This window comes from Jatropha curcas, chromosome 5, assembly GCF_041381405.1.
Source record: "Jatropha curcas cultivar XTBG-Jc1 chromosome 5, XTBG_Jcur_1.0, whole genome shotgun sequence".
Classification (NCBI taxonomy): Eukaryota; Viridiplantae; Streptophyta; class Magnoliopsida; order Malpighiales; family Euphorbiaceae; genus Jatropha; species Jatropha curcas.
In genome coordinates this window covers 19,588,211-19,606,218 of record NC_143155.1, presented here as the reverse complement: position 1 = coordinate 19,606,218, position 18,008 = coordinate 19,588,211, and the positions used below count along the sequence as shown (strand labels likewise).

Sequence of the window (18,008 nt, the reverse complement as noted above, 5' to 3'; positions counted from 1 at the left end):
TTATCTTAATTTTGCACTGATAATGCCTTGAATCCAATCAAGCCTAAAATTGTGACAAGCAGACAAACAACACTAAATGTTCTAAGGACAATCCATTTTCTTGTCCAAGGCCCAATTTTCTTCTGCACAAAGTACATTTCCACCGGAAAATATATAGCCAACGGCCAAAAGTTCAATGCTCCTAAAACTCCTAAGACTTGGTTGAAGTAAGGGAAGACCATTGCAATAGCAGTAGTTGATGCCACGTAAGCTGTTCTGAAACATACCCTTAAAAGATTCACTTGAAGAGGAGGGAACAATGGAAGTTTAAAGGTATAGAATTTATTCACAAACCCACTTCTTGGATACTTCTTGGAAAACCATCCTTCTACAAATGAAAACACTGGCTGGCTATATATCTGAAAAATTTACGAACATAATAAAATTTCAAAACTATAAGCAGAACTATTGAGAGCTTCTTTGGTACAAATGAATTTTTTCAAATTATATATATTTTATTCACAAATTTTACACTCTCATGCTTTTATAAATGGACATTAATTTAAAATTCAAAATATTTTTAATTTTATAAAATTAATTGTATTTGCACCAAATATGAGATGGCAATATTTGGACTAAGAATTTTGCAATCCAATGAATAGTTTTATCAAAATTCACTCCTTGGCTGGCTCACCAAATTGGTAAAAATAACTGTGGCTGAGAGGACTCAAATTCGAGAACTCCCACATAAGTGAGAAAACCAACAGGAGTACCACTTGGCAATTTATGGCATGTTTTAAAAGTTTTTAATTAAAACATAGTATTAAATTTATAGTAAATCACATCTTAATAAACTCTAATGAATATTTAAACATAAAACTATTTTTTAAAAAATGATTTAAACAGTATGGAAATATAACAATATTTATGAGGATTAAAATATGGACAACCACATTAAAACTTTAATTTCACAAAGTAAAATAGGAAATCCAAGAGTTTGATATGAAGTAGAGTACTTGATATCCTCCTACCAAATGAATAAGAACACAAGCATTTGCAAAGTCAATGAGCCAATAAGGCTCAAAAAACCCAAATCCTGTTAATAAATTTCCAGGTGTTTTATCACCAAAAGCTGCATATCCAAAGCATCCACAGCAGAGGTAAAAGAAAGTGGTAATGAAAATTGCAACCATTGATCCTTTCTTCATTGTCTTATTCTCTGCATGAGGTGACTTCAGTGTGTCCTTCATTTAATTAAAAGTTTATTTCTCACTTTCAGTGTCTTTAGCTAAACCTCAAAAAATTTAATCTGCCATATTTGAATTATAAAATTCAACAGAAGCCAAACCTGAATTTCTAGAAGAATGAGTATGGATAGGCAAAAGCAATATCCCCTAGTGCTAAAAAGGCTAGCCATAGTTTATCAGCAACATTGGCAGCTGGCACTCCTGTAATGCTCCCCTTGATCCTTCCATTTTCTACAATTTGTAAGGTATTCGATAAATACTCGATTACTGAACTATTAATTATTTTTATTTTTTTAGTCTACCAAGATAAAATAAGAGAAAAATGTCTGAGATAATTTGGTTATATCTTACATAGACGCTTATGTGGGTGGAGGGTGTTAAATGGATTTTTGATATTAGGTCTAGATTTAATTATACACAATACGGGATGGAAACAAATGATTCGTATATCCAATCCCAACTAATTTAGAATTAAGGCTTAGTTATCGTGGTTTTTGTAAATTTCTAAGACTTATTTGATTCATCTTGAAATTAAAATGAGAACAGAAATAGATGCTTAAATTCAAAAAACCTTATTTCAAAGAAAAATAAGAGGCCAAATTGGAAAATTCATACCTAATACTTTTGCAAAGCCAAGTCCAAAACCTATAAAAGAGTAAGCAAAGGACATGATAGCTGCAACTACTGAGAGCCATTCTATGCTGTGAATATCTGGTATTTGTGAAACTATTATCTAAACAAGTCCAAATACAAGCATAAAGAAATTATCTCCATATGCACATGCAGCTTTATGCCCTTCTCTGTGATAGCAATTTGACCTTTGAATTGCTCTACAATAATGAAATAACAAAAGAAATTGTAACATACAAAACCTAATATTAATTAAGTAATTAAGTACTTGGGAGGAAGTAATTAAGTACCTCATGCTGGTTGAAGTAGTAATAACATAAGCAACACAAGTCCCATACATGCTTAAGTATTGAAGCAAGCCACAAAACCATGTCTGCGTCTTACCTGAACTATCACTAAATCAAATTAGCTAGAAACAACACATCACCCTCTAATGATTAAACCAAATTAAAAAGAAAGAAACAGGAAAAACAGAAGAAAATGTTCAATACACTACCAAGGTTCACTCTGACAGCATCCATATAACAGTAGTTTCGCGTTCCGGTTACTGGGTCAGGAGACCTGTAACAATCTGATAAGAGGAATGCAGAAATATAGGTGACAATTGCAAAGCAAAGAAGGGCAATTGGCCCTGCAATCCATCCTAGCTGTGGTGTACTCCATGCCAATGACAGTACTCCAGACCCAATAACAGCAGTTATTATATGTGCTACGCAACTCCATAAGTTTCCTAATATGGGAAAAATAAAAGTTAGAACTTCAATCTGAGATGAATTAATTAACCAAAAAATAAGCAAAGATTTTCTTTACCAGTTCTTGAAGGATGCCCATCATCATCACAAGAACTACTTGTTAGTTCCATAGAGTTTTGAACTGCCATGCTTGTTCAACTGACAGAAGGAAATGAAATATGCTCCGAAGGCTATTATTACCTGTATAGAAAGCTTTAACTCTGAACCATATCCAAATAGCAATAAAGAAATATGTGGAACATCTTTCTTACCAAATAATTTCTTGTTGGTACTTAGGAAATGTTTGAAGGCAGCAGAAGCAATATTAGTGATAGAACGTCCTGACTTTCTGCAGTAGGAGACAATCTTGGCTAGTCAATGCACACTTTAAGCATGTGGCTATCATTTGGTAGAAGAGTCCAATATATACTATGCAGGAAAATGTCATTCTGATACCAACGACTTGTTAACATCATGGTAAGAAAATGAATAGCAACTTTTCTGTAGAACTACATTTTATTTTAAATTCAATTTTCATTGTCCCACATGAGGTATCCCAGCCGTTAAACTCTTTCAATAAAGTTTTTTTACGAGTTGGTTTTGATTGATGAAATTTGAGTGATGGAATTTGAATATTTGATTGAGAAAAAAAAATATATTAAAATTTATAAAATTAATTTTTTTATAAATGATGGAATTTAAATCACTTAATTTTATTTCAATCATACCCTTTAAATTCAGTATTTTATTTTCTAAACAAATAATAAGATGTACATATTCTTCCAATTTAAACAACATTTATGAACTACTCAATCACGCGAGTTAGGTGTGATCAATCACATACATATAATAGATATAATCTTGCATATGTATGTTGGGGACGTTGCATGTGAGACTAGTTCAATCCATCTGGCCTAACTAACTAACACAGAGACGAAGCACCTGAGCAGCAGATTAACCCATGTCAAGCCCTACTTAGTACTTATACATGGCGACAGCCATGGCAGAACTCAGAAGTATTTATAAAAGCATCATTAGCATTCTTATTTAACTGAAAACTGTCTAAATTGGCTTATTTTTATTCCTTTCCTTAATGAATTCTTAAGAACAAAAATTTGTACTATCTCCTAGTTTAATATATCAGAATACCTCGTGATACAGAAGAAAAAAAAAAAAAAAGAAAAAAAAAAAAAGAAGGCGGTCTAAGATTAACACTGCGCACACACATATTAGACTATATATGAAATCTTCAACAGATATATTCAATGTGTTTGTCATTTGAATTGTAACTTCTGTTAGTCACTATATATTAGTTCTTCCAAACCGAGATCGTCAGCTTTTTGCACAGATATTGTCTGAAAATTTAGCCCTACATAGCACAAAGTTTGGTGGGTTGTTTGGTTGGTGGATGTATGGCCACTGACTAATCTTCTTCTATCAGGAAGATTCATGGAATCAATTTTGTCGATGCAAGAAAGAAACCCTACAAGCCAAGCATGGAGGATATGTGAGATATTTTTATTTTCTATATCAGAACTAGTTAGTTATGCATACCTATAATAGGTTTTCGTTTATTTTTAATACGGTCAAATAAAATTAACACCAAACCTTTTCAATTAAGTAGTAAATATGTGTTCTTTTTTTCCTTCTTTTCCTTAAACTTATTATAAAACTGAATTTTTAATCAAATAATAATAATAATAATTTATTTGCGCCAAGGGTGAATCCAGCTAGTTTTTGGGGGCCACCGCCCTCAAATTCAGAAAAAAAAAAATCTTAAAAAAAAATTACATTTTGCAGGTTGTGACAACAGAACCGAATAAAAATGGAAATTGGTCAAACTCAAAATCAGATTGTGGTGAATGGTTTCGGATTCCAAACCGTAATCTGTTTACAAATTGATTCCAATTCTTGATTTTTAAAATTAGAATTGATAGTTTTAGCGTAAAAACAGTCCAATTCCATTTCACCCTTTTCATAATCTGAACTTTAAACTGACGGTTTTAAAAATAAAAATAGTTTTATAATTATAATCATGCGTACATTTTGCTTTTTATAATATAAAAAATTACGTTTCTTCCCCTAAAGCTTTATTTTGGTAGGAAATAGTAGTCCTTGACAGTTAAAATTTCTCTATCATTGTCATTTCTGCAATTATAGAACACTAAAAATTAAAATTGCTTAGCATGATTTCAAATTGCGTCCTTTTATTTAATAGTAATAATAGTAATAATAGTAATATGAACAATGTGCTATGACATAAGAAGAATATATGCAACTAAATGGATGATGACTCACATCACTTTGTTCGTCTTATAAAATAATTTTCAAAATTCTTGAATACATAGATGGCCATGAATAGGTGTGGAGTTTATATAATGGAAAAATATATTTATATTTCTTCAACGGTAATAGAACCGTATCGATTTTGAATTATCAGTCTGAGTCAAATTAAAAAATTAACCTCAATCAATATAGGAATAATCTTTTTAAAAATATATGATTAATGTTGGTGTATCAAATCGAGTGTAGACAAATTTTATCCCACAAATGATTCATGAATCTTTTTTTTTTTTCTTTTGATGGAACCCAAATTATTTCAAATTCAAAATAACTTAGATTAACAAAGTTAACAAATATGAAATTAAAAATAAGAAATATACAATTTGTTAATTTAAAATATACTATAAGGCTTGCACCATAAACTTAGACAAACATACAATTTGTCCAAAAGTTAACTTTTTATATAATTTACCCTTGAACTCGCACCAAAAATACAAAATGCTCAATTTTTATTTCAAAAATAAATTATTTGATATAAATCAAATATGATTGAAAAGTAATTAAATATTTAATTTAAATCAAATATAATTAAAAAATAATCAAACAAAAATATAAAAAATATTTTTCCAACAAAATATTTCAATATGATCAAATCTTTTTCTAATTCTATATTTTTGTAAATCAAATACTTGTTAAATTATTTTAAAATCAAATACCGTGAATCTTTATAATTATTATTATATTGTTAAATAACCTTTTATTTTCTAATTTTAAATTTTTAAAGTAATTTTTATTAGTTAAAACTATAAAATAAAATTTTTTTTCTTAAAAATCTAGGCATTTTATTCTCAAGGGGCAAATTGTATAAAAAGTTAATTTTTGGGCAAATAATATATTGTCTCAAGTTCAGAAGACAAATTGAGCTTCATTTCTTTTTAATATGGATAATTTTTTTTTTTTGAAGGGAATATGAATAATAACTATTAAAGATTTAACTTTTGAAGGGTGAGATGGGCAGGGATCTCTTATCCTTTAATTAACCAGACCTGAGTATGAAGTCCCTTTAAACATTTAAAAGAGAGTCTTTTGCTCACCTTTATGGATATGCTCGATACGAATCTAGATTAATTGGATCAACAGGTTTTAAAACACGGATCTTGAAAACCCAAAAAGATTTAAAACAATATTACAATCATAAATTAAGTTAAATTAAGTTTAGACTGATCTAATTTAGTTTATTTCAAGAAAACAATTAGTAGGAAAAAGAAGACATTAGCAGGTTTAATCCTTTTTTTTTTTTTTCCTTCTTCAAACTGCTGTCAAGCTTTAGAACGATACAAAAAATAAAGAAAAAATAGAAAGGATTAGTGTCTAATAGTACCTTATTACAGTAGTAGCAGCAGTAGCAGATTCCACCACCATAAAAGCTCTCTTCTGCAAGTAAACCACACGCTTTCTAGCTCCTCTCTCCTAAATTTCCATTGCATTATTGCATATTTATATTGTGATGAGAGTTCTAAAATTAGTGTTGGCAATTACCAAAAAAACCTCCTAGCAAGATAGGCATGTGAATCACATCAAACCAACAATTTATTATTCTACAATTGATATGTAAAAATTGAAGAATCTCAGTGAATCTGTTTATTTTTTTAACCTTTTTGGTTTCATATCTTTTATGTATAATTTTACCATAATTATTTCTTTAATGATTTTAATTTTATTGATTCAACAGATAAAAATAATTTAAATTTAATTGATGATACTAATTTTCTATTTAAATCTATTTGGATAAGATAATAAATTATATTATACACTAAATAATGTATATATTAAATATGGTAATAATATAGTATCTTCAAAAACTTTTTATTGAAAAAATAAAGATAATCAATTTTGATTTCTCACATTAATTTCCTATTTAATCTAAATTATATTTAATAAACTAAGAAATTATATTATATACTAATTATTGTATCTATTAATATGGTAAAACTATAATATCTTTAAGGATTTTAATTTTATTGGTTGAAAAAATAAAGATAATTTGATTTTGATAGGTTTTATTATACTGTACAAGGTACATATTAAATATGGTGAGAATGTAATTTGTTTTATTATTACTTTTATTAAATCTTTAATTTGATTGATTAATTATTTTACTAATTTATTATTATTTATTAAGAAATATATTATAAGATTTATTTTTTGATATAAAATAATAAATTATATTATATACTAAATAAAATATATATTAAATATGGTAAGAATATAATATTTTTTAAAAATTTGACTTTGTCAGTTGAAAAAGAAATGTAATTTAATTTTAATTGATTATATTAAATTCCTATTTAACTCTAATTTCTATTAAATAAACTAAAAGATTACATTATATAGTAAATAATGTATGAATTAAATATTATAAAAAATAATATATTTAAGAATTTTAATTTTATTTGTTTAAAAGGCAAAAGTAATTTGATTTTCATTGATTATATTATACTATATAAGGCACATATTAAATATGGTAAGTATATAATATGTTTATTATTATTTTTATTAAATCTTTAGTTTGACTGGTTATATGAAATATCCCGAATTTTTATTTTCAAAACTTAGGAATTTTTATTAAATAAAAAATCTGAATTTTTGATAGTATGGGTTGTAAAGATCGGGCAATTCTAATTTGAGCCCAAAGTTTTATGAGTTGGGCCCAAGCCCAAATAAAATGTCGAAAATTTCGAATCGTAAACAGTTAAAGTTTTCGAGAAATAATATAAAATCCCAGCGATTAATATATATATATTTACCCTAAAAACAAATCTCCTTACTAATTATAGTTTATTTTTATTTTTATATTTTATTTTGGTTAAAGGAGGAAATGTTACAGAACTTAATTAAAATAATCAAATGAATTGAACCGGATTCAGAAATCAAATTGATTTTTCAAAAACCACACGAATAATTGGAAAACCAAGTGAAAAACCCGAGAACCAAGTGAAAAACCCGAGAACCAAGCAAATCGAGCCAAGACATTGAATTAGACCAAACCGGTTCGAATCGAACCGGAATGGTCTAGAAGCCCCAAGATTTTTTTTTCTTTTCTTTTCCTTCCTTTTCTCTTTTCCCTTCTTCTTCCTGGCGCCAGCGCCATGTGCGCGACCTCCACCCCCTCCCCCTTTCCCTTTTGCCTTTCCAATCACCTGAAGCCAGCGCCATTCCCATCGCCTCCCGCTGCCGTTCCCGTGCCGCTCTCCTTTCCCCTCACCTCTGTTGCCTCAGGCTAGCGCAGCAAACTAAGGAGCTGCGAGATGCGGTCTTAGGCGATCGGGACAGTCGACTCGCCGATCTTCTTTGCTATTTCCGGCGAAACCAGTCAAGGGCTGGCTGGTTACACCTTCTAACACCTCTGGCGACTCCACCGGCTACCATCTTCCTCAACTCCGGCAGGGGGCAAATGTAGATAGCTGGAGCTGTTTCCGGTCATCCTAACCGGAAAATTCATTTTTCCGACGCTAATTGTTTAACTAGGTAATTAAATTCTAACCATTTATAATATGTTTATAGTTCCTTTAAATTTTATTTAAAGGGTATCATGAATTAAATAATATGGGTATAAGAATGTACATTTCTAGCTACTGTCTGTGTTTTGCTCAGGAATTATATAAGCATAGCTACTTAGGAATTATTATTTGAGTTTCTTGATGAAGTTGAGTGGGTTATTATGGTTAACAGTTTTGGTCTAGGAATGAGAAATCTAGCTATTATCTATACATGTTAACTTAGAATTTTTAAGAGACATTGCTAGCTATAATATAATGTATAAATTTAGTATAATTCCTAAGTATAAGCATAGCATAAATTTTACAACAATTAAATTACCAATACTTGAGCTAAGGTCAGTTAGTACTCGATAATATTATTCTTGCTAGATAAACAATTTGATCATGGATTTGCTTTAATTAAAAATGGAAATGGTAGAGGTATGCCAAAATGGAGGAAAATGAAGCTTTAATTGAACTATAAACTGAAGTCTTACCTATATGAATCAATTATTTAGTTTACAGCAGGTTTTGGCGAAAGAAGTTGGAAACTTTAGATGGCAGCGACCATTTCAGCTTTTCCCTTGAGTTTTTGCTTTGATATGAATTATATGTTGTTGTTAAGTTTAAATTTTGATGGGAAATGAGTTAGTTGTTTACTGTATATAAGTTTAAGTCAAGTTGAAGCTATTTCTCTTGGTGGGCAGCAGCTATTTCAGGTAACGGGTGCCCTTTTAGATATACTAACGTAGAAATATACATATATATATTGAATTTTTATTTAGGTTAGCATTGATTTTTAGTGGCTAGTTTAGAATTTAACTTATCGACGCAAGTTTTATTTATAAAGTGTACATTTATTTGATAATTAGTTAGAGGACAATTAATACAATCATTGGAACATGTTGTAGGTTATTATAATTTGTAGATTTATTTAGTGAACGTTGACATACTTGTACTGAAAGGAGGATGGGACTTAAATTTGTTGATTGCCCGACGGATGGGCTGTGTACATTGATTGATAAATATATATAATATTGCGATATTTGAGCAGGTAGATAGTCCAATTTTTAGGGGAGGTGCTGCCGAAATTTCGATAGAACTTAGACTAGTTTTAAGTAATGACATAATTAATAAGTTTATTTAGATTAATTCTATAACTTAATAAATATTAAATAGAGTGCTCTAATTATTTAATTATTTTCATTATTATTCATTGAATTATTCAATTATTTATTTATTTCCATTATTATAATTTATTTTATTGTTTGTTTATTCTTACTATTATTTGTTATTTATTTAATTGCACTTGAGAATGGTTGTCTAGTTGTGCATTTTATTACGTTGTCCAACTGATCAATATGTCTGCACTTAATTGCAATGTTTGATTAATTGTGTTGTGTTTATGCTATGCTTTGTTTGTGTGGAGTTGGGATGAAGTGGGTCACCATGGGTTTGTGAGACTGTTTTTGTTATACGGATCCTGATTCTGATTTCTGTTATATTCTGATTCTGTTATATGGATCCTGATTCTGTTTCTGTTAGCCGGGTAAATGGGAGATCGGCGCCCCCGTGTGCACCTACTGTTACCGTTACTATTAACCACAGGTTGGCTTCTTTATTGGGCGCACCGGATAATCTAGATTTGATCGCAGCCCGCAGGGTGGCCTCCTGTTGTGAGCGCCTGATGATCTAGATTTGATGGAGACGACCGGGTTGCCTCCTGTTGGTATGAAAAAGAAAAGAGAGGATAGAAAAACAATGAGAGGGCTGGTCAAGTGAGGATTAGACCGGTCGGCCAGTATGGGGGATCGGCTCCCTGGTGCACATGTGAGAGGATGAGCCATGTGGGAGGACGGCTCATCGGGGGTTCGGTGACTCCACTGACTAATTTCCACGTGATGTGATTATATGAAGATGTTAATGATTGTGAGTGCTGGTGACATGTCATTTGTGTGACTGGCTGCGTGAGCATATAACTAGTCGGATGACTAGATTGATATATTTACACATATGTGTGAATGTGTGTGTCGTGCAATAATAGTTACTCCTTAGAAAGCTCACATATCTTGTTTAATTTTTCAAGAAGTAAGTTTCTCTTTAATTCGGTTAAGCTATGTTCCTTCGTCGCAGAGCTAGAAAGAAAATTTTTCCTAGACCAATAAATATTTTGCTATGTATCTAGATATATAAAAATCTATGTATATCTATTAGTTAGTGACTCCGCAGTTGTAGAATTTGCGTACAATTAGTCGTGTATTAACATAGACGATATAATTATGTGAGCCCATATTAAAAATGTGATGTACTATTAATTGGGTCCGAACCGTGGAATGTTGTAGCTGATAAATTTGGGCCGAGATTTAATAAAAAGGATTGAAGTTTATTTTTTTTATAAAATGGGCTGAATGTTTGAAATTTATATTGAAATAATAAATTTTAGTGATTCAGGCTTACTACGGGCCTCGGGAGCCTTAAACTTACCTGGGCTCTAGTGCCGGTCCGGCCCACGGAAACGGGTCGTGACATTATAGTTATTTTACAAGGATAAATGTAATTTATTATTATTTATAAAAAAATATTATAAGATTTATTAATTGATATAAAATAATAATTTTTTCTAAAAAAGCAATCCTCAAAATGAAGTATACGCTCACGGACTTTAATAAAATAAAAAAAAAGAGAAAAATATCAAAATTATATCTAAAATAATGATTAATATATTACTTATTATAATAGCTGCCTATTTATAATATATAATATCTACAATATAAATTCAAAATAATAAGTCAAATAAGCTAATCATCACTTTCGATAAAATTTATTATTTATTATTTTGTTATTTCATAAAGTATTTTTTTTTATATTTGTGAATTCTCTTGGATTTTTATTAATATAAATTTTTCATAATATTATAATTTATAACAAAAAATTAATTAAAAAATATTTATTTAAATTAGTAGAAAATGTTATATATAAATTAAATTACATTTACTTCAACGAAGTAAAAATAAACAAGTACAAATAACGTGGAACGCATATTCAAGAAAACTGGTACATATAAAAGTACAGATGAGGAAGAGAAACATTAGCTTCACCAAAAACACCCTATTATTGAACCCCTCCCCAAATATCATAGGCATGTGGATGCATGTGACTAGACATGGCCACCGGTTCGGTTTTAACCGGAACCGAACCGGAACCGAACCGTACTGTAGACGAACCGAAACCGAACCGAAACCGGCGGTTCAAAATTATGAACCGGAACCGACGGTTCAAGGGCCGGTTAAGGTTCATGTGAATGTTAAAAAATGAACCGGAACCGGCCCGGAACCGGCGGTTAACCGACGGTTTCTGTCCGGTTCGAACCGGATTTACAAACAAAATTATTTATTACAATAATACTTAATTTATAAAAAATAATGAAAAAAAACATAATCATTTTGATTTAAAAAGAAAGAAACATCATCATTTCACTTCTTTTTCTTTTGAAAGCTCATCATTTCACCTAAATTAACTATACAAATTAACTATACAATTAACGATCACAAGCTTCAACGTTCAAACTTCAACAGTTCAACGGATATAATTGTTTTATTATAATTTATTTATTTATTTATTTTAATTTACTAAATTATCCAAAAATATAATTGTTTTTTTTCTGTTATAAGGGACAATTTGGGAAACTACATAAATGAAAAATATGTATAAATATGATGAGTTGATTATTTTTTTTTTCACAATCAATTATATTCTCTCTCTTCTCCTCTTAATATTGCTTTATTTTCATACATCCAATTCTAAATTCCATTAATTTCATATTCTATTTATTCATTTTTTTCCATAATTCCATTTAAAATTATGGCACACAATTCACAAAGCTCCAAGGGAAAGCGAGTTGCTCAAAGCGTTGAAGAAATTGATTCAAATGATCCATTGATTGATTTTTCACCACAAGAAGCAATATCTCCTAATATTTCAATAGGTAAACCACCAAAATCAGATATTTTCAAGAAGCACTTTGCAAAAATTGTTCAAGATAATGGAGAAATCAATGCGGTTCGATGTAATTATTGCAAAAAAGAATATGCATTCAAGCTTGGAGGAGGATATGGCACTCTCAATAGGCATTTAAAATCATATCATCCAAGTGAGGTAGGAATTGATGTAACTCAAACTCAATTATCGTCATCAAGGTATGGTGATCCTAACACTCCTCTATTTAAATATAGTGATGAAACTAATAAAATTGAAATGGCTAAAATGGTTTGTATGGAACGATTATCTTTTTCATTTGGTGAAAAAATTGGATTTAATAATTATTGTAAAAAAGCATTAAATCCTTTAGCAAAAAAGATACCTAGGAATACACTTAAAAGGACTATTTTATCTATTTATTTAAAAGAAAAAAAAATTTTAAAAAATTTATTTGCAAATTTTAATGGTAAAATTGCCATTTGTTGTGATATTTGGTGTGATACTTGGCAAACTCATTCTTATATGGGTGTTACATCCCATTGGATTGATAATGAATGGAAACTTGAAAAAAGAATTATTGCACTTAGAGTTTTTGATGACTCTCACACCGCACATAATATTTTTACCATGTTAAATATTATTTTAGAAGAATATGGTTTGACTAAAAAAATTTTTACAATTGGTTTTGATAATGCCAGTGCAAATACCGCATCAATAAATGAATTAAAAACTATTTGTCAACCTAAATTTGGTGGACAGTTTTTTCATACTAGATGTGCATGTCATATTTTAAATTTATGTGTTCAAGATGCATTAATAACATTAAATGTATTTTTACGTCCAATAAAAAATGCTTTAAATCATTTATGGACACATGGATATGTTAGAAAAGAATTTAAAAATTTTTGTCACTCTATGGGAAAAAAATATAGAAAATTTTCAAGAAATATTCCTACAAGGTGGAATTCAACTTATAAAATGTTAAATGAGTCTTATGAATATAAAGATATTCTTTCTTCATTTATGCAATTGCATGCATCACATTTTCAACTTTATCCAACTAATTGGACTATTTGTAAAAAAATATTAGATATTTTGCAAGTTTTTGAAAATTGTACGAGAATTTTTAGTGGTGTTTATTATCCTACCTCCCATTTATTTCCATTTCATTGTTTGGCCATAAGTAGTGCCATAATTGAAAATGAAAATGATGATGATTTACAAAAATGTATATTCATGATGAAAACTAAATGGTTAAAATATTATACTGAAATTCCGGATTTAAATTTAGTTGCATTTTTTCTTTGTCCTAGATTTAAATTAGTTGCATTACAAGAATTTTTTCGTCTTTATTATGGATCTTTTAATATTGAGGCAGATTATTTTTCTCTTACTAATAATGTTTTAAAGTATGTCCGTCAATTGTATGATGAGTATTCTAAATTAGTATCTCCCCTTCCTCAAGTATCATATCCACAAACTACACAATCTACTAAATTTCATTCTACACAATTTACCTTCATGCAAAATGTTTCAAAAAAATCAAGGGAGAGTCCACATTCATACACAGAAATTGAGACATATATTAGCACAGATTTTGAGTTTTTAGGTGATGATGCGAATGAAGACCCAACAAAATTTGATATTTTGGGTTGGTGGAAAAAGCATTCAAATCGCTTTCCAGTCTTAGCTTCAATTGCAAAAGATATTCTTGCTTGTCCAATTTCTACTGTTGCAGTGGAACAAGCTTTTAGTGTGGGTGGACAAATTTTAGATCCAACACGGTCAAGATTATCGCCAAATAATGTGGAAATGCAAGAGTGTGTTGACGATTGGACTAGAGCGGCGTTGAGAACTCAAGATCAGCAAAATTCAAGCGACGATGATGATTCCGACTCATTAACGGAGACTAGTGGCACCGATGACTAAAATTAATTGTAATAGTTGGGAGGTTATTTTCCAATGTAATAAAAAAAAAAGAACTACGTGGGCTTTGATTTTCTCTAATTTTCAAGAGGATACGTAGGCAATTAAATTAAAATTTTTCAATTTTAATTTAATTCAAGCCCAAAATAAAAAAATTATAATTTTCTATATTAGTGAGTTAGCAAAATTTGTAAATTTAATGTAATAATAGTTCTAAATTAATAGAAGTTTTTGTTTTAAAATTTTATAATAATTTATTTAGTTAATAAAATTTAAACATTTTAAAATTATTATTTATTCATGAATTCGAAATCAAAATTTTATTATTTTTTTAAAAATTTGCGTAATGCCGGAACCGAATCGGAACCGTAATTTGAACCGTCGGTTCGCCGGAACCGCGTTGAACCGTGGCGGAACCGAAACCGGACCGGAACCGGACCGGAACCGGAGGTTCAAGGGCCGGTTCCGGTTCAAAATTTTAAATATTTCGAACCGGCGGTTCATTGAACCGGCCATGCCTACATGTGACTAAGGAAGAAATGCACATGATGTGTGTGAGTCGCCACCTTGTTTAATTATTTAAGGGTAAACTAGGAAAAAACCCTGAGTGACTCTAATTTTAATTAACCTAGTTACTAGATTAATTATCCCAATGTTTAAGGCACAGTCTGCAAACCCGAGGTGGATCCCGAGACTATGTCATGCTGATAAACTAACCGATGAATGAGCGCTTTGCAAGGTGAATTATGGATTAATGAAATGTTTAAGTGATTTCGACTTGCCCCCCGGGGTGAAATCCCGAACGTACCTACGTACTTCCGTTTGAATGGAAGATCAAAGACAACGTAGTTCGATAGGCCTTCTTTGAAGGGCTTTGAAGGTGTATGCTTAATGCATGAGTGTGTGTATGCTTTGTGTATGTTTGTTTAGACATTTTGCCAAAGGATCGATTGATTCGATTAGGCGTTCGTCGCCAAAAAAGTTGTTTTTAAGGCATTTGTGCCAAAAACGGTTGTCGGGCGATTTGTCGCCAAAATTGATATTCGGGCTTATTATTGCCGAAATGATTGATTTTAAGGCTTTTAACCAAAATGTGTTGATTTAGGCAATCTGTTTGCCAAAATGATGTGATTGGGCGATTGTCGCCAGAATGATTGATTTTAAGGCCTTTGGCCAAAAAGTGTTGATTTAAGCAATTCGTTTGCTAAAATGTGTAATTTAGGCGATTGTCGCCAAAATGGTTGATTTTAGGGCTTTTGGCCGAAATGAGTTGATTTAGGCAATTTGTTTGCCAAAATGATATGATTGGGCGATTGTCGCCAAAATGATTGATTTTAAGGCTTTTAGCCAAAATGTGTTGATTTAGGCAATCTGTTTGCCAAAAGTGTTGATTGGGCGATTGTCGCCAGAATTGATTGATTTTAAGGCCTTTGGCCAAAAGATTGATTAATTTAAGGCATTTTGCCAAAAAGTTCGATTTAAGCGATTTGTCGCTAGACAGTGGTTAATCTAATTTATAGGCAATTTGTTTACCAAAATTGATTAAACCGTAGGCAATTTGTTGCCAAAATGTGATTGATTAAACTGTAGGCAATTTGTTGCCAAAATGCGATTGATTAAGGCTTTTAGCCACAATTATCGATTAATCGGACCTTTAGGCGAAGTGTTCGAAATAAAGGCGATTACACCGTAGTTATTGATTAACTAGGCATTTTAGCCAATATTGTCGGATTTAAACTTTAATACCACGGTTATTAATTAACCGGACATTTAAGCTTAATCGTGTTTAATTAAGACAGTTTATTTGTCTAAATGATGACGTGAATGCACTTATGCAGTTGTAGAATTATTAAGAGTAGAAGAGAAATATGCATGAAGTGCTAAAATTAAATGAGCAGAGTTTCGTTTGTGTACCTGATTTAATCGACGGCCGCTTCTTAGCTCCAGATTAAGCTCCTCGTTTAGGAAATATTAATTAATTTTATTTTGTTTAATTTTAGTGACCAAGTATCACAATAAAAATGCAATAAAAATTAAATTAAATGCAAAAAGCGGTAAAGAAATCGCAAGGAGCGTGGGAGGGAGGAAGATCGTCCGTCAACACAGACAGGGGTGTCAAAATTGAAGAGGTAAGTGGCCTTTTATAGGCAAAAAATGGGTCTGCCGCCGGCGGTTCGGCGGCAGGGGCCGCCGGCGGTCCGGCGGCTGGTGCCGCCGGTGCCGGTGGCAGGTACCACGGTGGCCGGAGCCACCGTGCTCGGCCGCGGTTACTTGGGCTTTTTCACTCCTGAGGAGTTTTCGGGAGTTCCGGGTCTCCGAAAAATATTCCGGGACCTGTTCCGTGATCGTTGCGACATTCCGGACGTTTTAAGTACCATATTGGCATACTTTCGGTGAGTTTCCAAAATGGCCTCCGGTCCGGCCGGACTGTTTACAGTCCGGCAAAACTTGCTCTTTGAGCCATGTAAGTCAAATTTACTGTAGCAAAGTCAAACTAATTGGCATGGCACTGTTGCAGGCCGGACTGTTTGCAGTCCGAGAAAACTGGCTTTTTGAGCCTCAAAATTTGAGTATTCACACTATTAAGTTTATAAATTGATAAAAATAGTAAAAATATTAATTTTATTGGTTAAATAATAATAACAATTTTGATTCATTATATTAATTTTCTATGTAAATCTAAATTTTATTGATAAAATAAGAAATTACATTATATACTGAAACGACTCGTAATTTTATTTTTAAAAACTTGTGAATATTTATTTAAATTAAAAATCTAAAATTTTCATTACATGCGCTATAAATATTGAATAGTTAAACTCCAAGTCCAAATTCAAGGAGTTAGACCCAAGCTCGAAAACATAATGTCGAAACTCTCAAAAAACAAATTTTCTCAATTATTCATTTAAGTATTAAAATAACGTTTCAAATATGAATAAGAGTAATTAAAAGAGAAATTTAGAAAGAAAAGAATTTAAAAAAAGGAAAGTAGAATAAAAGAGAAAAAAGGAAACTCTCACTCACACTCCTCTCTCCCCGACCTTCATCGCGCGACACTCCTGTCCACCACCGCCGAGCCGATTCCTATCACCAAACCGACTGGTCTTATTTTGCGAGACAACCATGATCAGTGGCTCTTGAGTCAACTGTCGAAGTAGTTCTGGCCAATTGGCTCACCAACTCCACAAATCGATATTAGAAAGGAGCCCCTCATTGAATTTTGAGCAGGATGGTGGGATTTTTACTGAATTCTGAGCATATGTGATTTTCTAACCGCCGTGCCGGCAGCAGTTCGATGACCGGCCAATGAGGTTTCGATAAGATCCTAGTAGGTAGAATATCCATTTCCTCGCACTGAACTCGAATCCGCAAGCGGCTATTAGTATACTTTAAGATTCAACTCAATAATTTTAGTGTAAATACAAAATTAGAAATTGTCGTTATTTGATTAAATTGGTTTTGATTACGTAGTAAGTAACTCGTGAGAGATCAACAGTGTGACTAATTTTCAGTTACTTAGTGAAATTAGCAAATAGTAAAAAAAGAAATTATCAATTAAAGATAACAAGGATTTGTTAACTGTGTAAATTTGAAATTTAGGACGGTTCAAATTTATTAATGAATTAATCAAAGACAGAAAGAAATATCGATATTGTGAGTGTGAAACGTTGATAATGGCGAATGAGAAATTTTTA

At 31.1% G+C, this 18,008-nt stretch overlaps 1 pseudogene across 1 annotated transcript; it reads right to left on the bottom strand.

Moving 5' to 3' along the window:
• LOC149496338 (putative amino acid permease 7) lies at nucleotides 1-2,892 on the bottom strand (annotated as a pseudogene). Its single transcript, XR_016320792.1, has 7 exons — nucleotides 2,667-2,892; nucleotides 2,353-2,586; nucleotides 2,147-2,240; nucleotides 1,842-2,056; nucleotides 1,328-1,457; nucleotides 996-1,223; nucleotides 1-398 (listed from the first exon to the last, which is right to left on the bottom strand). The product of XR_016320792.1 is annotated as a putative amino acid permease 7 (transcript).
• Nucleotides 2,893-18,008: the final 15,116 nt, after the last annotated feature.